The 25,146-nt window shown below is 35.0% G+C and overlaps 1 non-coding gene across 1 annotated transcript; it reads left to right on the plus strand.

Moving 5' to 3' along the window:
• Positions 1-23,817: 23,817 nt before the first annotated feature.
• Positions 23,818-23,890, plus strand: TRNAR-CCU (transfer RNA arginine (anticodon CCU)). The gene has a single exon. It is a non-coding gene; the product is annotated as a tRNA-Arg (tRNA).
• Positions 23,891-25,146: the final 1,256 nt, after the last annotated feature.

A 25,146-nucleotide genomic window follows, 5' to 3' on the forward strand; every position in this document is an offset into this window, starting at 1 on the left:
CTAAGGCTAAGGCTTGGGGCAAAAAATGGGTTATGGAGGCCAAGGATGAGAGGATTTGGAAGGTTGCTAATGATATGGTAGAGAAATTGGATAAGTGGGAGAAGGTTGAGGTGATGCTCAAAGACCTTAATGAAAAAAATTTCTCAAGGTCGAAAAGAACATTGTGGCTGATTTGAAGGAGAATTAGAAGATCTTAAAGAGAAAGGTCAAGGAAATTTTTGCTTTGATCCTTGAGAGATGGCATTAAATAATTCAACCTCTCTACATGCCATATAGGTGGAGATATAATGAAGAAAGGCTAAGAGGAAGAGACATATGGAGTCTCCTCTTGTAGCGATGGACCCCCTCACCTTTATTGTCAAGGCTACCCTAGATTCGATCACTCTAGCCTCTATGAAAAATTAAAAAAAAAAGATTTCTTTTTTTAATAAGGTTAAAGTGTTGTGTAATGAATGGAAGGATGATAATGCCCCCATTCAGTAGACCATTCTTTCATGTCTTTGGGAGGTGGTTGGGTGTTGTTTATTTTTTAGCTTTGACTTTTGCGGTCCTGTATTGGTCATTTGTTGTGTTATAGCGTGTTTTGGTGTCCTGTGTTTTTGGCTGGGTGTGCACTCCTCATGTGCCCTAGGTAATTTGTTTTTAGTAGTTTTTCAAAGGTTTGAGCCTATCTCAATTTAATTAATTATAACACTAAAAAATATTGTACCCTATCTATAACACTAAACCAAATTAAGACCTATAAGACTAATTACTAAAAAAAATGGAACCCTAACCCTAAATACAATTGAACCCTAGCACTAACTCTAACACTAAACCAAATTGATCACATGGTATCGCTTTAGAAATTTGCTATGGATGTGAAGATCATGAAAAATAATTATGAGGGTAGAATTGTGGGATTAGAAACCAAGATGAAAAATATAAATGATAACCTTGTCACTTTGGTTTCATTCAACCAAAAGGTTATTAAAGATATTGCAGAGAATATTAGGAGCTTGGTGGATAAGTATGAGAAGATGAATTAGAACCAGGTTCAAGTTCTTGATATTGAGGTAGTGGAAAAAGGAAAACATGTGACTACAGGGGATAACAAAGGGCCGTGTATGAGGACTCGTGGCAATTTGAAGAGAACTGTTGCTTACTTTGCTCAGGACTTACATGACCTTAAGAAGTTGGCATTTAATACTTCCTAGATGGAAATTGAAGCTGCTGAGGTTTTATGAAATCTTATTTAGGTATGTTTCTTTGTTCTATCTTCCAGGTCTCGCTTATTTTTTTGTTATTGGTTGGTTGTCGGTTTCTTGATGCTTTGTTGTAGGTAGCATTTTCTATAAAGGGTTTTGGGTCCCTTCAAAACCTATTTGATCCTTCATCTAAAACACTAAACCAAGTTGAACTCTAACCCTAAACCAAATTTAACCTTAACCCTATACCAAATTTAACACAAACTCTAAATTAAATCAAATCCTAACCCTAAACCAATTTTAATCTTAATCCTATACCAACTTAAACCCTAACCAAATTGAAGCTCAACCCTAATTAATTTGAACCTTAACCATATACTAACTTAAACCCTGACCAAGTCAAGGCTTAACTCTAAATCAAATTGAACTGTGACCCTAAAACCTTAGATATAATTGAACCCTAACACTAAACCAAATTGAACACTAACTATTTGCCTAGCCAATAGGAATAATAGCTAGAGTTAAAGTCTTAACCCAAAAATTGGTCATCCATTCTAAGTAGCTATCATCTCCATGACTGAAGTTCATTTACTTGTCAACCCAGGGATGTATTACTTGAAATGTGCCTGCATTGTATATGCACTAAGTTCCTATGATAGTCATTCTGCACTACTGCAACAACTAAGTCTATTTGAAATAAACAAGCGAAAATATAACAATTGAATGGCTATAGGAAATATTAATATTAACAGAAGATTCTAACTAAATAACTATTAACTAAGTTTGGAGTTGACAAACAAGAATTACTCTGTCTGCTTTGGCTGCGGGAACAGTCACAATATCTAATTTTAGTGGTTGCAGGAACAGTCAGTTGCCAGAACATCTATTGCAACAAAAAGGAAATTTAATCTAACAATCACACAATAATACTCACCAAGTGGCCCCCCTTGGATGAGTGTATCCAAAATTCAAAATGATTCTATATACTTAGAATAACATAACTTTTATTCATTATTTCCAAAAGTCGATACAACACATGAGATAAGAGAAATGCTTCTAATTCTGGAAAATATTATCTAACCTCTGTGAAGAAGTGCAGGTCTTTATTTATAAGAAAACTATAACAAAATTCCTTCTATCTAGATCATGTCCATGAAATTAGGCGAAAAAGATTTATTATTGCAAGGAGAAGAAGTTAATCCACAAAAAATGTGGAACTCAACTAAACTGCAACCAAGAATATAGCATGGCGGGGGTTACTAGATTGATGTTTGTTGGAGACAAACATAAATGAATCTGGTATCGCCTCGCTATTCCTTTGCCGATTATTTTGCACACTATCTTCTCTTCTGTTTTAAATGTCCAATTGCTCTGAAATGTCTCCAACCGCTTTCATGATGTGATTCTCCACCCGGTTCAAAATAATCACTTTTGCAACAACTTATTTACTCATGCATTTAAAGGATTAGAACATACAAGCATACATATATATCTATTTCCATTAATCATAACATTTATACATCCACACATGATATTACCTATGATAATCCACATGGCAACAAGAATATTAAGTCAAAACAATACAGGGTTCAACGGGTTTGACTCTCATTCAAAATGCACATAGTTAAAACTTTAATACATCACATGACTTAAACACTGTCCCAATATGAAACTTAAAACATAGGAAAAACTTATCAGTCATTGAAATAAATGAGCTATTATTTTAGCTCATCATTTTCCCCCCAACCTAATGTCTTGGTGATCCTCCAGCAAGAGGAAAATTCCTTATTTGGGCACTAACTCATAAATCACTTATGGTACCTTGTCTTGTGCCTCCTATAGCCAAGTTCCAATAAAATAATTTCATTAGTCCACCTGGCTTCCTCTGTGACCTCATCATATGGTTTATATGTAGCCTTGCATCCCATCAATGGCTACATAAGGATAGGCGGGTGAAATATCAAGGGTATCTAGTTATTGCTTTTTGTCCTACCCAAGTGGATATACTTGGGAGCTCTTTGTGTGGCTAGATGATAATTAGGTAGTGAATGGGGTTCACCCTACTTTAGGTCCTCTACGAGACTGGTCCAACGCTGAATCAGACAATTCAACTACAACTTGATTCTCATTTCCAACCAAATTTTCATATTCCTGAAATGCTTCCTCTCTCAATGGTAAAACCTGACTTCTGACATCAGGTCTAGTTAACAACTTTTGCCAATCATAGTACATATACCATGGGTTTTTAGCCTCAACTCTGAGTGACAGTGGGAAATCAAGCTCCAAGTTCCTATGTGTTCTAGCCTGTATTCCCATACTGATTTCATTCTGTATCCATGACATCAATGCTTTTAACTAAATATCACCAATATATAGCAAGGGATTCCATTCGTTGTTAGAAGAGACAACATAATTATGCAAATAAAATTCACATAACAAATTCTTAACGGCTATAGGAGAGTTTTGGTAAACATTATAAAATTCCCGCGGAGTATCCAAACAAGGGCTAAGATCCCTAACAATGCGATTAAGTTTGAAACATAAATACTGTTCCTTCAAATATAAAGCATAAACTCTCAGTGGAGCCCTGCACTGCATTAACTCAGGAACCATGTTTGCTACGGTGTCTACTTTGATTTTTAGCTCAATGATTTGATTATCCCTCTTTTCAATTTCTTTCTGTTGTTTATCAATTATCCCATGCAACCTAGCCTTTTCTATCTCCCACTATCTATATATTGTGAGTGCAATGGATAAACTAGTGAGACATGAAGGAAGCTTGTGAGTAGTTACCTGAGGGCTTGAGATCTGATCAAATGGTTCTTCAAATTGCTTTGCTACTTATGCCAAATTTGATAGTCTTTCATCTCCATGTTCTTCCTATGGTTTACCCTCTATTTATCTTTCATGCCCTAATTCTGTCGTTTCCACAGAAATGACTTCACTCACATCTCCTATTGCTTGAGTTCTCCGTTTAACCCATCGAATCCTTCTTAATGGCATTTCTTGAGTGGCTGCAGGAGGTTTTGCTACAAGAAAATTTTCCTTTACTTTGCGCTTTTTAGCTGCAAGAGAAACCTACGCTTCTTGAGGCTGTTCTACGGTGTCTTCCTCTGCATCGCCTTTTTCTTTCTCTTTACCTTTCCTTCTAGAAAATGCAGTCCCACTTTGAGTTTGAGTGGAGGGCTGCTCATTACTTGGCTCCATTATCATTTCTTCTGCATTAGGCAAAGCTTCTTCAGAAATAGGAGGTTCGTCCACTATAGAAACCCTACGAGATGAGGGTTCTCCAATATTTTCCTCTTGAACTGCAATTTCTTCTGCAATAGGAATATTTTCTTCCCCAAATTGCACGATATCCTTGAACTCTCCCCATGACATTTGCGAGACATCTCTAAGAGACCATTCTACCAACAATTTGATCAAGCCATGATGACTAACAAACAATTACTACCCCTCGGTGTTTATTTTATACTAATAGAGATAAGATGATACAGGACATTAAAAATATTCATCCTTCGGTCATGCCTTAGATGACTCAACAATTTAAATGAACACATTGCAAATTGGAGTACCTACCATCACATGTTATATATTTCATTACATGAAATGCAACCTGCGACCATTCTGCTGGAAGAGACATCTGTTTAGTTCCTTGTTTGTCCATGCTCAGAGGTCCATCAGCTGGGTGAGTAAACTTTGACCTTGCACTTCTTGCATCTTTTGCTTCAGGGAATAGTTCTCCATCCTGATCCAACCCGGTAACTTCGGCTATTCGCTGCTCTGTGGCTATGACCCATAACCCTTTGACAAAAGCCTCCCCTTCATTGAATGCATGCATGAATTCATGAACAATTTCCTCATTAAAAGCTGTCAATTTTAAAATATAGTCAATCCACCCACAGGTCCTGAAGTAATGTTCACATTAGTTGTCTTGTAGCAAAGCGCCATGAACTACAGGCTCATGATAGATAGGAGCACCTCCCATGGCTAACTTGGCTTTCAAAAACAATTACCACAACAAAATGAAAGACTGAAGTATCCTGCAAAATTGAAAATTCATACTTCGAAATCTTTTACTAATTCTTCAGTATCTTTCATCAACTATGGTGACAGGATGAACTACTCACTCATGCTACATGCTTTCACATTCAAAAATGATGTTGGAAAATTAAAACACATCATTGACAAGGACACATAATTACGCAACTCGTAAATCGAACCATAAAGCACCCCCCAACTTAATATGACACGTGTCCACACATGTGAAAAAGGACAAAGGGAATGGTATGTAGATTATGCAAATCATATCAGGCAATAATCATAATGAAATAATAAATGCATAATTAAAAGAAAAATAAATAATACATATACCTGCAGTCATACCAGTTAATGTTGCAATAAAACAATTAGCTATTCACAATATGAGATGAGATGATGTGAAGTGAATAATGTGATAGAAATAGAAATGAAATGGGATGAGGTGGATGAGAAAATTATTAGCGAAGAATGGTATTTCCATAAAGTATGGAAATAGTTATTATGAATGCATGCTAGAGGAATTTTAAGGCTCAAGACCAAGAAGGCCCCCTGCAAAGGTTGCAGGAACTATGCCAAGAATGTCCCCTTTAGATGTTGTAGAAACTATGCCAAAAAGGTCCCTTGTAGAAGCTGCATTTACTGTGGCAAGAAGGTCCCTTGCAGAAGCTACAGGAACTGAGGTCTGCACTTGATTGTCAAATTGCTACAGGAACTCTTCTTTTGTTGTGGGCTTATGATAAAGGCATAGTTGATGACCATTGACCAAAAGTTTGAATCTGACTGTGTCTATTATTGTCAACCGAATTGCTCCATTTTGAAAAAATTCATCTATTTCATATGGGCCCAACCAACGTTTCTATAGCTTCCCCATTGTATCCTTATATCTGGAGTCATATAACAATGCCCAATCTCCAAATTTAAATTTTCTCTCCTTGATATATTTATCATGTCATCTAGCTTGTTGATATTGAATAATTTCTGTATGCTGGACAACCATCTTTCTCAGCTCATCTAGAGCATTTAATTGCATGATGTGGTCTTTTTGTGCTTCTGAGAGAGTCATATTCAATTGCAAAGCTATCCAAAGAGTTTTATGCTCAAACTCAATGGGCATCATGGCTTTTTTTTTTTTTTTTTTTTTTTCCATACACCATTTCAAAGGTGTAAAACCAATTGTTGTCTTCCATTTTGTTCTGTATGCCCAAATGGCTTCAGGAAGTCTATTTGACCAATCTTTCTTATGAAGAGATACTATCTTAGTAAGAATAGCCTCTAAATCCCTATTTGTAACCTCTACCTAACCATTTGTCTGAGGATGGTATGAAGTAGACTTCCTGTGTTTGATATTATATTCATTAACCAATGCTGCAATTAATGTGGAAGTAAATTGTGGTCCTTGATCTGAAACAATCTCTCTTTGTACTCCATATCTGGAAAATATTTCCTCATAGACAAATTCAGCTACCTTATTATCTCTTGCATGTGTCATTGGTCTTGCTTCCATCCATTTTGTAACATAATCAGTGCATACTAGAAAATAGGATTTCCCATTGGAAGGAGGATCAATTGGTCCAACAAAATCCAATCCCCATTTGTCAAATGGTGCAACCAATACTTGGGGATACAATGACATTTCATTAGATTTGGTAGGCCTACCCATTTATTGGCTTCTGTCATATTTTCTAGTATATTGAGCCGCATCTTTATACAAAGCTAGCTAATAATATCCTATGTTAAGGATCTTAAGTGTTGTTCTTTTAGTAGCAAAATGTCCTCCACATGGTTCATCATGACATGCATTGTTAGGCCCAATATAGAAAGCTAATGTACTGATAGGGGAGGGGTGAATCAGTACTCCAAAACTTTTCTTTTGTAATAACCTTACTGTTATGCATAAACAGAATAGTGCAATAACATAAAACAAAACTATAATCAACAGATAACATTCATACATGATTCACTCCATAACACATATATTTTGGTCACGCAGAAACTCTTGGTTAGAGAGAAAAACTATGGTGGGGATGGCACCCACAACTTCACTACTGCAATAATAAAGAATGCTCGGTTAGAGCTACATTTAGCTATTTCTGATAGCTTACCCTGTTAGGAGTATTAAGATCAGTTAGATCTACCTTACTAAAGGATTTATACAACACTATATAAGTGTAGCACCTGGTTAAAGGATTTACAATTTATAGACTTGGTTAGAGTCTTTTACCCTATTAAAGGTTTCTCTTACAACTTCAAAATATTACAATATAATCATTACAAATATCTGCAACTTTACATCTGAAATGCTAAAGCAGATTCTATGTGCTCTGAATAAGATTACCTATCTTGTAGCATACCTCGGTAACCCATAATGAAACTCGGTAAACCCTTCTGTTTACTCTGTTCTTCGACTGTTCATTGATAACCTTCTCGATGACCTCTCTGTGTCTCTGTAATAGTCTTCCTTCATGCATACACACTGCTATCTCATTGCATCTCTTATCACATCATATCGTGTCATATATCTAACCCTAGAATCATGCTGTATATATAGATCTCTTACAACAGTGATCTGATTTATTACTTCGATCTTACAAAAATATTCTTCGATTAAACAAAATATCTCATAGGTTAGATTGATCTTGTAATCATACACAATCTCCTAGTGCAATTTCCAATGCAAAATGGTTAGATGTGTCTCGACCTTGTAACATGTTTTCATGTGCATGTCCAGGTTCAATGTATCTAGTAAGACGTTTTACTCGGTGAATATCAACTCGGTGAGTTAATTATACCACTCGGTAGCCATGAACCTTTACTCGGTAAACAGCTCGGTGAATACTGTGTTCTATGACTGCTTTCTTTAGTAATCGACTAGACTATTCATATCGACTTCTCTGTGTGTACCGACTGCATGATTCGGTAATACTAACCGACTAGAATATAGTATGACTTTGGATATGAAACTAATGGCAATTTGATAAGTAGTAACAATCTCCCCTTTTGACATTAGTTGAGATGTTTGACAAAAACTACTTACAAAGTCATAACTAAAAAAAATATACTTGACAAAATGACTATACTTGACAATATGTACAATAGTCAATAGTATATGCAGATATACTCCCCTTATCATTATCCTGTACATAACTCTAAATTTGCATGTTCGATTCGGATCTATACTGTACTTGTGTACTCTGAATGCTCTGTATATTCTGCTTGGTAGACTCCCCTTGTATATAATACTCAAAATTGTGTTATCAAAACTGTACTAGTCTCCAAGTGTAGAATTACTCCCCCTTTGCTGGGCTTTCCTCTCCTATGTAGTAACATAAAATTACTCCCCCTTTTTGAAAAACATTAAAAAATTAATTTGCATCCAGAGGTGGTAACTGATCAAAAATAGTTTTATACTTGGTCCGGGCGTCAGTGAGGGCGATTGAGAGTGAGTCCTTGAGACTTTCCATTAATGAGGTCTGTGCTTGAATATCAGATAAGAGTGATATCAAGCCATCAAGAGTGCTTCCCTCTTGGGTAGTTGATAAGCTTGTAGCTCAGTTAAGCTGCTCTTGGATTGATGAGAGATGAGGAAGGAATAATGTTTGAAGGGTCATTATATCCATCCTAATTTTATGCTCTTCGTTCCTCAGTTCTAACTGTTGAGCCATGAGCTGTTGTAGCTTTTTGAAAAAGGTCTGAACTGAATTAGGCTCAGTGGTCAACTTGGAGGAGAGATCGGTGATCTCTTTCTCAATTGCATCAGTTTGATTTTTGATGTCTTTAATAAATAAAGAAAATGTACACAATTTCTGGAATAAATAAAGAATGTGCTTGAGTTGAGGGGTCAACTCAGCAATGAATTTGACAAGTTTTACCTTGCCAACAACAATTGATTTTTGGACTTCCTCTATCATTTTTGCTGTGAGCTCTTTATCCTTGAGCTTGCTTAGGTATTCGGATGCATTAACTCTAGATGTTTCAATTTGATTAAGGAGTTCATCCAATTGAATATGGATGGCTGCATCGGTTGACACTATTGTTGATGGTAGCATTTCTGTGAGTAGTGTTCTAACCTTTTGAAGTACCTTGTTCTTTATCTGTATTGCCAGTTGTTTCTCCTATTCGACCTTTGCTTTGCATAGTTCACCGAATTCAGTGAGTGCTTGCCCTTTTAATTTGGAGATGTCGACATTGGGCAACACGATCGGTTTAGATAAGTCAAATTTAAAACCATGCTTTCTCACCTTTTTCTCTTTTCCTTTTGTCTGGGGCACTAAGACAAGTTCTTGTGAGGCTTGTTGTCCCTCGGTAGGTTGCTCGGTAGATGCAACACTTTGCACTGTTCCTGTAGCAGTTGCAGTGTCTTTGGATGGCTCAGTGCTAGGGGTCTTTGCTGTGCTTGTCTGTCCCTGAGACGATTGATCTTTTGTTGTGTCTGTTGCAACTTCAGACTTGTTACCTGTATCTTCTGCAACTTCAGATTTGTTACCTTTGGTAACTTGTTCGGTGTCCTTGGGGGCTTCGGTTGGTACTATTGGCTTCATCGACGGATAAGGCTGAACTTGTTCTAAGATCGATTCACTAGACACAAGTTTTGCATAAGTGGTGCCTTCAATCATTTCTTGCTCCGGTGTGGCTTCATCCATTACATCTTCATCAATTTGTATTGTGTCAACCGGGTCTGGACCTTGCTCGGTGACATCTGGATCTTGCTCAGTGACATCAACAATTTCAATTTGAGATTGTTCACTGACATCCTTTTGTTTGAAGATCTCCTGCCACTTGGCCTTAGTCTCATTCTCCACGTCAATATATAGCCCATTCATCAATTTTAAGGCTCTTTGTTTCACAAGAAATTTTGAATTGTATGTGGACAAATGCTCCTTGATTTCAGCTACAGACATGTCAGGAAATAAGTGGACAGGACTTCTTTCTCTTATTTGTCTCTTTGAATCCATTGCATATTTCCATTTGTTATCAATATGTGAGTAGAGTTCACTTTGCTAGTTCCAATGGTGCTAATCGAAACTTCAGAAGTGTACATATGATAGCTTCTTCAATATGTTGTTTCTCATCATTGTTCCTAGACTCATACTTAACATATTTGAATCCTGCAAATCCACCGTATTCCTTGAGATTGGCACAAAATTTTTCAACATTGTGAATGTTTGCCTTTTTGCTCTTCACAATCTGGAATTTGTTAGCATCATCAGACTCTGTATCACTCGACTCTTTTGCCAAAATGAGTCTCCAAGTGGATTTCTTGTAAGTCTTTGTTACCTTAGGAGCAACAACAGTCTTTTGTTTCTTGCTCGGTGATGCAACTGATGCTCTGGTGTTTGGTCTCTTTGTTGGTGGAGTCGGTAGGGCCTTTGTAATGTCCTGTTTCTTTCTTTTTAGAACTTTTCCCTTTGGCAACTCTGTGCTCAATGTTATTGCAGCCTCCTATGCTTTTGATTCTTCCTTGGTAATGGCAAGATTGCCTTTGACATATGTAGATGAAGATTCTTCTCCGAATTTCTCAGACAAAGCTTTTATCATCTTTGTTGCTTTCCTTGTAGCCTTAGGAACTACAATGCTCATTTTTACTTTCTCCTTTACCTCTTCATAGGTTCCATACCTTAGTTTAGTTGCATGCCTTGGCAATGATAGGTAGGCATCAATTTGTTGCTGTGTGATGTCATAATCAATTTCATAACCCATTGGTTGCAATGACTGAATCCTCGGTTCAACAACATTTACATAGTAGTAATCAGTGTCAACTTTAAAACAAATATTGTCCTTGTATTTTTCAACCAGTTGTGGTGGGATCCTGTACCTATTGTGCATTTTCTCTTGGAATTTGCTAAAGTAATCATCCATGACATCATTAAAGTTATCTCCTAACTTCTTGATGTAATCATTGATTTGATGGGTGATAGGTCGGTGTAGCTCCCATACTACTTTATCGACTGAGGGAAATAACTTTTCAAAATAGAAAAACATACAGACAAGTAGTGAACCGAACTTGAGTGTGTTTGCCGAGTTGTTCTTCTTCAGCTTCCTTATGGTGTTCAGGTTCTCAAATAAGTTCTTTAGTAGTACTTCACACAAGTCTACTTTCATTCCCTTCTTTACTATTTTGTAGGCCAGGTCCACTGCAGCACATGGTACACTGTTTTCCCTTGCAGATTGGAAGAAACAGTAACCAATGACTCTGATTGCAAATTTCAGTTCAACATCAGTGACATTATTCAATTTTAGTCCTCGGTAATCAAATTCTACCCCGGTTAGACTGATTAGCTCCTTTTGTGATATCATTTTCTGTGCACGAGCATGATTGTAGATGGGATATCTGGTGATCAGGTGAATGAATTCCTTTGTGATCTTGAATGGTTGCTCTTGTAGCCACATGAAATCATCATGTACTCTACTCAGTACAAACTTAACCCATTGGGGTTTGAACACACGAGGATAGACTAGGGCTTCAGTTAATCCCTTGATTTTGATATGTTCAAATTTACTATCCAGTTTACCGTCAGTGCACAGTTCATCATATGTGTTACTAATCTCTACATGACCGAGTTCCTCAACATGACACCTGGTAAAGAATCTGACATCTTCTACCAATAAGACTCGATCTGGGATGAGTGAAAATGCCATTTTATCATCTGGTTCTGAGGCAACTTTAGGAGTTAGGGAATACTTCAGAGATGGCTTCTCCACGTTTTGTACAACTACAGGGTCTTGGATCTTGGGCACCATGGTAGATCTCGAGTAAAAATTCGACAGGTTATCCTTAGGGTTTACAAGTAGCTTACTCTTCACACTCGGTAGACACTAGCAATTTGACTAGATTAGAAACCAGCTAAATAGTGTGAATAGATTGATGTAAATACCTTCAAAATTTGCTCTGAATGAAATTTGGTCACTTTGATTCGCTCTGCTCTGCTTCTTGAAAACTTGGGTGAATGAAAATGACCATGAAAATACTTTTAAGTACACAAAAATACCTTATCGGGCTTCGTGCAGGTTAGGTCATGGTATTAAATGCACTCGGTTCACCTTTTACCGATTTACTTCATTTTCTATTTTCATCGAGTATTCAACTTTGCTTTGATAGCCGACTTGACAGGTTTCCTATATACACCGACTCGACAAGTTTCCTGTATAGTATACTAACTGACTAATTGCATCTTAACTATGCAGATTTTGAATTCTTGTTCATAATAAAATAGGAACTGTTATGATTTAACTTTTAAAGAATGCAGTCCCTTCATACCTTTTCTTGGCTAATTTGAAATAGGTGCACCTAACTCGGTAGGTAAGGTACTTTCTTCATCAGACATAATTTCTTTCTTTTTCCAAATCATCTTGAATTTTTCTTTTATCTCCTCAGTGTCTCTTCTTAGTTGATCTCTGCAATCTCCAGCTAAATGTCCAGTTTTGTGACAATGAAAACATGCCATATCGGGATTTCTCCATGATCTCCGATTTTTCATTCCAAACCTTATAAAACAGTTGGCACTTATATGTCCATATCTTCCACAACATTTGCACCATATCCTCGTATTGTAATCCCATGGTACTGCTGCATATTGTTGATGAGAATCTGTGTGAATTCGGTAACCTCCAGTGTTTGCTCAGTGTGGATACTTCATGTATTTCTTTTTCTTAAACCAGCATCTCTCGGTACTATGTCCATATCTATTGCAGTTTTTACAAAACCCTTTGAATTTTGCCTTCTGATGGTTGTTAACAGACTTTGTTCTACATTGATTAGGTATGTGACCATATTTAATGCAATTATAACAATATCCATTGGACTTAGAGATATTTAGTTGCTTACCTTTTCTGATCTGGCATATGTTGGCAGTATGACCTTGATTTCCACAATAGTAGCAAATAGGCTTCTTCCTTTTGATGTTATTTCTTTTTTCAGCTTGTTTTGATAATTCTCCTTTCTCGGTAGTATTATTTCCTTTATAACCGAGTCCTCCATCTTTGTAGAGTCTTCTTGTATTTAGTTGCTCATCCAACATCTTTGATGCTTCATAACTCTTCTCCAATGATTCTTTGGATTTCTTTTCTGTTTCAAGTTCACTAGTCAACCTTGATACTTCAAGTTTCAATGATTGATTTTCATCATTCTTCAGAATTGCTTCATGATGTGCATAACCAAGTTGATCTGTCATATTTTGTTGAATACCAGTCAACCTTATGATTTAATCATCCTTATCAGATACTAGTGCTTCAAGTTGTTGTTTCTCTCTTTGTAGATCTCTTGCTTTATCCTCAACTCTCCTTAATGCATCTAGATTTTTAGTCATTTGTGTACTGAAATGTTCATGTTCTCTTTTCATTTCTTTTAGTTGATCAGCCAATGCTTTGTTCTTTTCTTTCAACATCCCAATCATTTCTTCAGTTTCTTCAGATATACTGTTCTCAGATGATGTCTTGATTTGTTCCACTAGCTCTTAAGAATCTTGCAAGTCATAAGATAATCTTCTCCTTACTTTCAGAGATTTTTGCATTTGCCTCTGCATGTCTACAATCACTTGATTTGCATTATCCCACTCTTCTTGAAGATGCACAATCCTCCAAGATTGTTTGTAGCCTTCCATTGCTAAGATCTTTCTCTTCAGGTGGTTAAACCCTTTTCCAAGATTCAAGCTCTGATACCAATTGCTAGGCCCAATATAGAAAGCTAATGTACTGAGAGGGGAGGGGTGAATCAGTACTCCAAAAATTTTCTTTTGTAATAACCTTACTATTATGCATAAACAGAATAGTGCAGTAACATAAAACAAAACTATAATCAACAGATAACATTCATACATGATTCACTCCATAACACATATATTTTGGTCACGCAGAAACTCTTGGTTAGAGAGAAAAACTGTGGTGGGGATGGCACCCACAACTTCACTACTGCAATAATAAAGAATGCTCGGTTAGAGCTACATTTAGCTATTTCTGATAGCTTACCCTGTTAGGAGTATTAAGATCAGTTAGATCTACCTTACTAAAGGATTTATACAACACTATATAAGTGTAGCACCTGGTTAAAGGATTTACAATTTATAGACTTGGTTAGAGTCTTTTACCCTGTTAAAGGTTTCTCTTACAACTTCAAAATATTACAATATAATCATTACAAATGTCTACAACTTTACATCTGAAATGCTAAAGTAGATTCTATGTGCTCTGAATAAGATTACCTAGCTTGTAGCATACCTCAGTAACCCATAATGAAACTCGGTAAACCCTTCTGTTTACTCTATTCTTTGACTGTTCACTGATAACCTTCTCGGTGACCTCTCTGTGTCTCTATAACAGTCTTCCTTCATGCATACACACTGCTATCTCATTGCATCTCTTATCACATCATATCGTGTCATATATCTAACCCTAGAATCATGCTGTATATATAGATCTCTTACAACGGTGATCTGATTTATTACTTCGATCTTACAAAAAAGATTCTTCGATTAAACAAAATATCTCATAGGTTAGATTGATCTTGTAATCATACACAATCTCCTAGTGCAATTTCCAATGCAAAAACGATTAGATGTGCCTCAATCTTGTAACACGTTTTCATGTGCATGTCCAGGTTCAATGTATCTAGTAAGACATTTTACTCAGTGAATATCAACTCGGTGAGTTAATTATACCACTCGGTAGCCATGAACCTTTACTCGGTAAACAGCTCGGTGAATACTGTGTTCTGTGACTGCTTTCTTCAGTAACCGACTAGACTGTTCATACCGACTTCTCTGTGTGTACCGACTGCATGATTTGGTAATACTAACCGACTAGAATATAGTATGACTTTGGATACGAAACTAATGGCAATTTGATAAGTAGTAACATGCATGAAGAATATCATACATTTCATCCTCTTTGACACACCTTCTTAAAACTTGGTCAGGTCCAGTATAAAACAAACAATCAACAATCCAAGAGAAATTAAAGCTTTTCTCAACTAGCAACCTTCTTTCTTTAGGAGAAAAATGAGAAGGCATCTTATTAGCAGCCAAATAATTTTCAATATCAGCATACCAGGGAGTGTGAGCTTTTATCAAGAATAAATGTTCATCTAGGAAAACATCATCTATAACTTGAGGATTATCATGCAATTGAAGCCTAGAAAAATAATTTGCAACTACATTAGCTTTACCTACTTTATCAACAACTGTAATATCAAATTCCTATAATTAAGGGCTTGTTCATGAGATATCGGTTTGCTGTATGATCAATATACACATATATCTAATATCCTGTGATATAATGCCTAAATTTGTTAAGTGCATATATTATTGCAAACATCTCCTTTTCTGTGATAGTATAATTAAGCTTAGGTCCTTTCATGTTTTTGCTGATGAAATAAATTGCATTTTCTAAATTGTCCATCTTCTGTCCCAACACTGCTCCTATAGCATAATCTAATACATCTATATGAATATGAAAAGGTAATGACCAGTTTGGACCTTTGAGCACTGGTGCTTGAGTCAATGCATGTTTGAGCTTCAAGAAAGCTTCATGGCATGCAGAAGTCCAATCAAAATCCATATCCTTAATCAAAAGATAATATAAAGGTCTTGCAATTTTACTAAAATCCTTAATAAACCTTCTATAATATCCATCATGACCAAGGAAACTTCAGACATCCTTTTTCTTTGTGTGAGCGGGAAGGTTTGAATGACTTCAATTTTGGCTGGGTCAACCTATATTCCAGTTATAGAAATATGATGACCAAGAACTATGCCTTCCTACATCATCACAAAGAATTTTTCACTGTTAAATGATAAATTGTAATCTTCACACCTCTGTAAAACTTTCTTTAAATTCTTCAATGCCTCTTCAAATTCTGAACCATAAGTGGTAAAATCATCCATATAGATCTCCATGCTATCCTGGGAAATATCTAAAAAATATGCTTATCATTGCTCTTTGAAAAGTAGCTGGAGCATTACACAACCCAAAGGGAAGAACCATATATGCATATGTTCCCCAATGGCAAGTAAATGTAGTCTTTTCCTAATCCTTTGGTGCAATTTGAATCTAGTTGTAACCACTGAATCCATCCAAGAATGGAAAGTACCGCTTCCCTGCCAAGGAATCTAATACTTGATACATAAATGGTAATGGAAAATGATCTTTCCTAGTTGTTGAATTCAAAGCTCTGTAATCTACACATACCCGCCATTTACCTCCTTTATTTGGAACTATGACTAGAGGTGACATCCACTAACTATCTAATATAGGATAGATAAATCTAGCATTTAACAATTTCTATAGTTCCTCTTTAACTATCTCCCTTAATGCAGGATTAATTCTTCTTTGTGGTTGTCTGAGCGGTCTACAGTCTTCTTTGATATAAATATGGTGGGTACAAATTGTAGGATCAATTCCTTGCATATCTTTGTAATCCCACGCAAAAGCATGTTGCTGATATTTAAGCAATTCAACCAGTATTAGCCTTTGTGTTTCTGTGAGTTGTTTATTGATATTCAAACATTTATTTGGATCAACTTCTACCTTGATAGTAAGATCAACCTGAGCCGCCTCATAAAGATGAGAAGTGCAGACTTCTTGTGGCAACAGGGTATGCAATATGTCAGTGGTTGCAGGAAGATCCGATGCTGTAATTTTTATTGTTAACTCATGCGATTGCTGCTCCAAATTATATTGATTTGCTAGCATTTTAGAAAGAATAGAATCGTCATCCTGGAGTCGTATGAATGATTTTCTATTAATCATCATACTTCTAATTCTTCCCCTATGTTAGGCCAAACAACTTGTTCTTGATCAAGTTGGGGCAGAGCAAGTGAATACAGAGCTAGAGTTTTAGTAGTATTTCCATTAGAAATAATCATGTCCCCTGATCGACATCCAATATATGCATCAACTGTAGCAAGCCAAGGTCTCCCTAAGATAACTGAATATCCCCCCAATATATCTTTAGGAGACAAGATCATAAAATCTGCCAGATATTCCCAGGAGTCTAAAGTAACAACAACATCTTCAATCATACCATCAGGTAGAATCGTGGAACTATCAGCAAGCTGTAGGACCATAGGAGTAGGCCTGAGACTGGTTATGTTAAGTTTTTGCATAATGTCTCTTGTCATTACATTGATGGCTTCTCTCAAATCTATTAAGGCATTCTTTATCTGAGTGCCATTGATGACTATTTTCACAACAGGACTACCAAGGTTAGAATATTTAGGAATTAAAACTTTCCCTAACATAATATCAGCTAGTTGACCCATTACATGCACTATTTGTGGATCCTTTTTCTTCCTTCCAGGTTTTCTTAAACGTGTCTCTCTAATTGCCTTACCATAAATAGGAACATCCTTAATAGCCTGAAATAATGGAATCTTAACACATATGTGTTTCAGCTGATCAATGATATCAAAATTTATATCCTCTTACTGAGGAATCTCTTTAGCTTGCAACCTTTTGAGGAAATGGAGGTATTTGCTGACTTTGAGGAATTTGGGTTGTTGGGCTAGATATTTCCTTTTCCTTTTGTATTTTAGTTATAATTGGAGGGGACGAGTTAGGCAAAGTTATCTCGGGTCAAAGGTGAATATCACTTATAGAAAGAGAATAAGCTGGGTATTGATTAGGATCAATTGGATAAACTTGTTGTTGCTGTTGAGGCTGGCTATTAGGATTTGGCATGGGTTGAGTGGGTAGCTGTGTGGGTTTAGGTGGAACAGTGTTTGTAGCAGGAGGGGGTATTATTGCAGGCTGCTAAGATTGCCGAGGCTGCTGTTGAGGTTGTTGATAACCAAAGGACTGATTCATCCATTGCCGACCTCCTCTCCATTGAGGAGTTGGTTGCCAATTCCCTTGTAATGGTTGCCATGGTCCTTGAGATTGAGATCAATTTCCTTGTGGCTGTTGCCACTGTGGAGTTTGATTGGAAAATTTTTTCCCTTGGCTTCAAGGATTATACCAATTTTGATAATTTCCAACATTTTGAGCATATGGAGGTTGTAATTGATTATTTGTGCATATGAATTTCCACTATAACTAGAAAAAGAAAGTGGATTAGGAGGCATACCTTGTCTTGGAAAATTTGGCCTTATTTGAGCAACATAAAAGATTTGTTCATAATTTCCTTGTACCATCTTGAAATAAGGAGCGCCAAGATTTGCAACCATTTTACATCTACAATATCTTTCTTCTGTCTATAATGTGGACATAATTCTGCGAGTATTGCATCAACTTCCTCATTCTTTTTCTTAGCTTGAAGTGTGTCTAACTGAGTAGCCAAATTATTTATGATATCCTCTTTAAAATCCTTCAAAAGGTGACTGAGCTCCATTCGTGAAACTCCATTACTGGACGTTGATGAAGACATTCTTGGCTTGAAAAGACTATTCTTCTTAGAAGAAGATCAGGAATACTTATGACAAATTTGACCAATGACATTCCATGTTGCTTGAGTTATATCACCACCTCCCATAAGGTCTAAAGCATCCGTGCATTTATCACTGATTCCCCTCAGAAATATCAACTTAAGAGAATCTTCATTGAAAGTACTATGCTTGGACTTATTGACACTGAATATAAATCTCTCTAGATAATCTTCTAGACTCTCATCCTCCCTTTGTGTCATTCTAAAAATATCATCCCCATGGTGGTCAGCCCCTCTACAATAATCTTTATATTTCACTAGAAACAATCGTTTCATCTCATCCCATGTAGTGATTGTACTACTCCCTAGAATCATGAACCATCTCAAAGCTGATTCTTTTAAAGTGGTAGGAAATATTTTGAGTCTATGGTCATTGTAGTATAATCATAACTCCTATAGAGGACATCAAATTCAAACAAGATAGTATCAGGGTCCTCTGTCACCAGTCCATAAAATTTATAAAGAGAAGAAGCTGGAATGTTCTTGAGATTAGCATTATCGTGCAAATCAGAATTGAGGAATTCAAATGTTGGGTTCACAGGTGGAGGTGGGTTATTCCCACCGGGGGTGGATTTCCTTGCATTGGTCTTTGAGGAGGAGTTACTAGACAAGGGTCCTCTTCTGGAGGTCCAAAGAGGAAATGAAGGCTATTCTCAGAAAGTTCAAATTCAAGCGGGTTCAAATTATCTGGGGCTTGGTAAAGTGTAGCAAAAGGGTTTACATCTAGTGCTTCATATGGATCGACTCTTGTATGATCAAGACAGTTAGGAAGGAATCTACCTTGAGAATCTCTTCTTCGTCTATGCATGCAGATTCATGAAAATTAGTTAAAAGAAACTTAGCTATCAAAACCAACTATATTGAAAATTTTAAAAATTCATAACTATGACAGGTTCCTAGTTTGACACCATCCCCGACAACAATGACAAAAATATTTGCCTAGCCAATAGGAACAATAACTAGAGCTAAAGTCTTAACCCAAAAATTGGTCATCCATTTTGAGTAGCTATCATCTCCATGATTGAAGTTTATTTACTTGTCAACCCAAGTACGTATTACTTGAAATGGGCCTGCATTGTATATGCACTAAGTTCCTGTGATAGTCATTCTGCACTACTGCAACAACTAAGTCTATTTGAAATAAACAAGCAAAAAAATAACAACTGAATGGCTACAGGAAATCTTAATATTATTAAAAGATTCTAACTAAATAAATGTTAACTAAGTTTAGAGCTAACAAACAGGAATTACTCTATCTGCTTTGGCTGTAGGAACAATCACAGGATCTGGTTCCAGTGGCTGCAAGAATAGTCAGTTGTCAGAACATCTACTGCAACAAAAAGGAAATTTAATCTAACAATCACACATGAATACTCACCAAGTGGGCCCCGTTGGATGAGTGCAACCAGACTTCAAAATGATTCTATATACTCAGAATAACATAGCTTTTATTCATTATTTCCAAAAGTTGATACAACACATGAGATAAGAGAAATGACTTTAATTCTGGAAAACGCTGTCTACCCTTTGTGAAGAGGTGTAGGTCTTTATTTATAAGAAAACTATAACAAAATTCGTACTATCTAGATCATACCCATGAAATTAGGCGGAAACATTTATTACTGCAAGGAGAAGAAGTTAATCCACAAAAAACGTGGAACTCAACTAAACTGCAACCAAGAATATAGCATGGTGGTGGTTACTAGATTGATGTTTGCTATAGACAAACATAAATGAATATGGTATCACCTCACTATTAATTTGCTGATTCTTTTGCACACCATCTTCTCCGCTATTTTAAATATTTAACCACCCTGAGATGTCTCCAACTGCTTTCAAGACGCGATTCTCCATCTAGCCTAAAATAACCACTTCTGGAGCAACTTATTTACTCCTGCATTCAAAGGATTAGAACATACCAGCATACATATATATCTATTTCTATTAATCATAACATTTATATATCCACACATGATATTACCTATGATAATCCGCATGGCAACATGAATATTAAGTCAAAACAATACAGGGTTCAACGGGTTTGACTATCATTCAGAATGCACATAGTTAAAACTTTAATACATCACATGACTTAAACATTGTCCGAATATGCGACTTAAAACATAGGAAAAACTTATCAGTCATTGAAATAAAAGAGCTATTATTTTAGCTCATCACTAACTATAAACATGATAGAGTTCACACAACATCAATACCATTATTAAACCTTTAATCAAATTGAACCTTAACCCCAAAACAAAAAAAATTAAAAAAACAAACCCTAGCCTTGATTCAAATTGATCCCTAATGCTAATCCTAATTGAATATTGAAACAAATTAAACCCTTACCTTATAAACACTAACCTTAAACCAAATTGAACCCTAATAGTAAACTGACTCAAATGCTAATTGTAAACCTAATCAAGACCTAAGCCAAATTAAACCCTAACCCTATACCAAAGTGATATCTAATTCTATACCAAATTGAATCCTCAACCAGATCCTTATTGAATATTAAACCAAAAGAAAATTAAAACCTAACTCTAAAACTTAACCAAAATCAACCCTAAACGTAACACTAAACCAAATTGAACCTTAAACCTAACACCAAACCAGATTTAACCTTAACCCTAACCAACTTAGAATTAAAATTAAAACCTAACCCTAACACCAAACTGGATTTAACCTTAACCCTAACCAACTCAAAATTAAAATTAAAACCTAACCCTAAACCTTAACCAAAATCAACCCTAAGAATAACACTAAACCAAATTGAACCTTCACCCTAACACCAAACCAAATTTAACCTTAACCCTAACCATATCAAAATTAAACCCTAACCTTGGAAGATATTCAACTAGGAGTTGCTCAATCCCCTATATTAGCTTGTTAATTGATTTAGGGGAAAACACGGTTGTCAAAATCACCAATAATACTAATTAATGTCTTATAAAGTTATTTATTTCTAATTAATATGTTCATTATTCCACTTAATATTGAATAATATAATAGTACAATAATAAATTAATCCTATAATACTATAAACCTTAACACTATCTTAAATTAACGTTAAGGTTTATAGTATTAGAATCACTATCATTATCATCTATGTTGATGTATATTAAAAATCTTAATAATGAATAATATAATAATAAATTAATCCTATAATACTATAAACCTTAAAACTACTTCAACACTACATTTCAAAAGTATAACAATGATAATAATAATAATATAATATATTAATAAATTAATCATTATCATCTATCTTGATTTATATAAAAAAATAAACAAATAACACTAAATCAAACTAAACTCTAATGCTTGTCTTGAACCCTAACACTTATTAAATTACTAACTAGATGAAATCAATTAATACTATCATAAATAGTGATAATAGTATAAATTCAATAATACTAATAATTTTAAGAAATATAATAATGATAATTTCTATATAATAATATAATGATAACTTAATTATGTAATACCATAGTAATGATAGTAATATGCTTATAATATTAATATTAATAATAATAGAATACTTTTATACACAAGTTTATGTTAATAAGTTAATCCTATAATACTATACTAATACCAATAATATTGATAATAATTAAATATCCTAATTAACATGTGTATATTAAATTAAGATTAAAATGCATTCTCCTTCATATTCAATTTTAATATAAATAAAAATTAATTTGAAAAAATTTAAAACCTTATCTCAACTAATTTATACAAATTAAAATTTAAGATATATATACTAGTAAAGAACTTGTAAAGCTTCATACATACTAAATTATATTAGGCATACTTGTTACTCTACTTTTACAATGAAAATAAATTCAACCAATATATTTTAAGAGAAAAATCATTAATAGTTTAAACATAAATAATCTAAAAAGAAAAATATGAGTGTGCTATGAATTTTTTAACATAAACCAATTAAAATATTGTAAAAAAATTTCAAACTAAATTTGAGTAATATAATTCACATTACAACAATCAAATTTTTAAATTTAATATTTCTATTCTAATTCAGTATAATAAAATATAATGAATTAATCTCTTTTCATTATGCATAATTTAATATCAAAATAATAGAAATTAGATAAAATAAAATACATAAGAATAAAAAATATTTATTTTTGATTGAAGTATAATTATTTAAAATTAAAAAATATAAACCAAAAAAAATAAAATCAATAATAAATTATTTTCAAAGAAAAATTTAGTAGGTTCCATTCATTGAACAAAATATTTAAAATAAATAAAATGATTCATTCTTTTTTATAAAACATTTTGAAAATAAAATAATATATTTTTAATCTTTTATGATAATTTTATATTAACTATTTTAATATAAATTTTATGTATAGTTATTTTGATGTTTTATAATGCCTTCGATCAGATCGGTGATGTACGGTTTGATTGGACCGTTTGGAGAAGGCATGGCATGGGCGGGCCATTTTGTCCGCTGCGTAGCCATTGCCCACGCAGAGCCAGGACAGAGCCTGGCAAGTGGCAACTATACATTTGCTTTCTTACGTCATATTTTATCTTCATTCGCCTTTCTACGTCAAGTTTTAGGGTTTTTTTTGCTTTGCTTAGCAAGTACGGTAAATACAGAACTGTCAGAAAGCAATATTTTTTCTGTTCGTTACGAGATAAGATCGACCTCTTTACATATTCTGAATTTTATAAATTAGTAAGAATTGCCCCTTTTTGCATTCATTCTTTGTTTTTTTCTGTTTCAATATTGCGATTTATGAACATAAACAGTGGCAATTCTCCAACACAATTTGCATGGCTTCACAGTGCTCTCTTTTTCAGGGGGAATGTCAAAACAAAGAGCTGAAGAGCATGCGAAACGAAAAACGAAATTTCTTCTGAACTCAATGCTCTTCAGCTCTTCGTAAGCATGCTCTCAATGCAATGCTTACAAGATCTGAAGAGTCAGGAGTTCAAGGAATTTCTTACAAGACAGAAGTTAGGGTTTTGAAAGAAGTTTATTGAAGTTTTTAATTTGTTAAATTTATATATAGTCTATAGGCAATTGCATGTATTATAATGCCAGTGTATAGATGACGGGATTTTTTTTTCATGAAACTTGGAAATAAAATTTATATTTTCCATTAAATAGCTGCTGTAGGAATAATTTATATTTTGCGTTAAATTGCGCCTGTAGCTCAGTGGATAGAGCGTCTGTTTCCTAAGCAGAAGGTCGTAGGTTCGACACCTACCTGGCGCGAATTTGGAGAGTCTACCGTGGTGATTTTGGAGAGTCTAAGCTTTCTCCTAATTTTTACAATCTTTCTCTTGTAACAATTATTTAAGGACGTTGCTGTTCATTATTTATTTTCCATGTGAAAATATTGATTCTGTGTAAGCACATTCCCAGTTTGCATGTGCCAGCGAGAGGAATAATTTCAAACCAAGGTATTCCAAATGGTTGGCATCATTTTCCCCAGGGCAAAGTTTTGATTTTGTCTATATACATGCAGGTCCTCAAGCTTCCATCTCTGTTTCTAGCTATGACCTGAATTGATCTGAACCGAATTTTCTGTTCTATGTTTTATGGTATATATAAATTGGTAGGAAAAAGTCACAGGTTGAGCCTGTGTATTACAGTCTTCTGAACAAAAAAGTATAGTTATAGCTTTGTTTGAGGCAGATATGAGGAGAATGAAGCGAAGAGAGAATTTACTGTGCTCATCCTTTTAGCACCTTAATTATTGTTCATCTCAAGTCCCATTGTCCATTTACTACTGTCAAGGTAACTGTTATATATGTGTATGTGTTGTCTTTATGGTTGATATCTCCATCTTTGCAAAACTGAGTGAAGAGGATTAAAATTGAGGGAAGAAGATTTTACAGGACCTAGCATCTCGAGACAGTCCAGATTACCAATAAGCTCTAACCAGTAATTACCTATAAAGTTAAGTCTTAAGAGTGATTAAAAAGACCATAAACTAATAAGGATTTAATTTTTGGGGTCTGAGATGAAGGCCTAGGTCTTCCACAGCTCCAGTTTCGTTGAGGGGAGATTTGGTCAAAGGTGTCATCATCCCTACATCATTCTTGAGCTTTTTCTTGAATTTAGATTGTCCTGAAACCATGTTCATCATCGACTTTCTCACGATGGCATCGATGATAATGGTGAGAAAGTTAATAGCATTTTCAAGTTGAATTTTGGACACTGTGAACTCAACCTTAGTTTCCACATCCTTCAATCTCATCTCGTGGCAGACTGTGAGACTAGCCTAGCAACCAATCAAGCAACCCCAGCCAAATTTTAGGGCTTGGCTGCATTACCAGCCGAATTTGAGGGAAGTTACAATTCCTGTTTCCTTCATATAATTTAATGAATGAACTTGTTTATTAGAAGTGGTTTTGTTGTTAAATGATTGTCTTTATTCTACATTTCAAATCAAAAATCGAGTTTTTTTATTTTAGTGAATGAAATTGTATATTAGATTATAGTAATTCAATATTTATGTGTATTTA

Source organism: Cryptomeria japonica, chromosome 10 (assembly GCF_030272615.1).
Source record: "Cryptomeria japonica chromosome 10, Sugi_1.0, whole genome shotgun sequence".
Classification (NCBI taxonomy): Eukaryota; Viridiplantae; Streptophyta; class Pinopsida; order Cupressales; family Cupressaceae; genus Cryptomeria; species Cryptomeria japonica.